This window comes from Lemur catta, chromosome 4, assembly GCF_020740605.2.
Source record: "Lemur catta isolate mLemCat1 chromosome 4, mLemCat1.pri, whole genome shotgun sequence".
In the NCBI taxonomy this organism is placed as follows: domain Eukaryota; kingdom Metazoa; phylum Chordata; class Mammalia; order Primates; family Lemuridae; genus Lemur; species Lemur catta.
Window position 1 is genome coordinate 14,186,011 of NC_059131.1, and position 689 is coordinate 14,186,699.

Here is a 689-nt window from a genome sequence, read left to right on the forward strand (position 1 = left end):
ATAGACACAGATCTGAGTCAGTAAGGTGCCAGACAAGGTGCCAGAACCAGTGCCAGACAAAGTGCCTACTTTTTCTCTGGCCTGTGGCCTCCTGGCGCAGCTGAGCACCGTGTGCCATGCTGAGATGGACACCCTGGTTCCCAAGTGTGGGGTTGGAGAGGTATCCTACATTTACATCTTATATACCCAAGGCTCCTTGCCTGCCTTTCTTGTCACCTCCACATTGGTCCTGATAACCAGCCAGCCACCCCTGCTGCTGTCTCTCTGAGCTCTGTTGAGTATGCACTGGCTCCCACTTACCCCAGCTGCTTCTTACTGCCCCAGGCTGTGGTCAGGCTCTCACACTGCACATAAGACTTATGTGTCGCGCTCGCTTCAGCAGCACTTATGCTAAAATTGGAAAGATACAGAGAAGATTAGCATGGCCCCTGCACAAGGATGACATGTAAATTCATGAAGTGTTCCATAAAATAAATAAATAAATAAAAATTTTAAAAAAAGAAAAAAAGACTTCAGTGGTGAAGACACTGGGAGCATCCCTGAGGCTTGCATTGCCAAGACCACTGATGCTGGCACTAGACACTGTCCCGAGAACTGCCAGCCCTGCCACCACTCACTAGCCAAATGGGTGTTGGAGGGCCTGCTTCTTTACATTACAATTTTCTGATTCAAAATGTAAATACACTTGC

The 689-nt window shown here is 48.2% G+C and overlaps 1 non-coding gene across 1 annotated transcript; it reads left to right on the forward strand.

The window, feature by feature from the left end:
• Nucleotides 1-366: 366 nt before the first annotated feature.
• On the forward strand, nucleotides 367-473 carry LOC123637553. The gene has a single exon (XR_006734922.1). It is a non-coding gene; the product is annotated as a U6 spliceosomal RNA (small nuclear RNA).
• The last annotated feature ends 216 nt before the right edge of the window (nucleotides 474-689 follow it).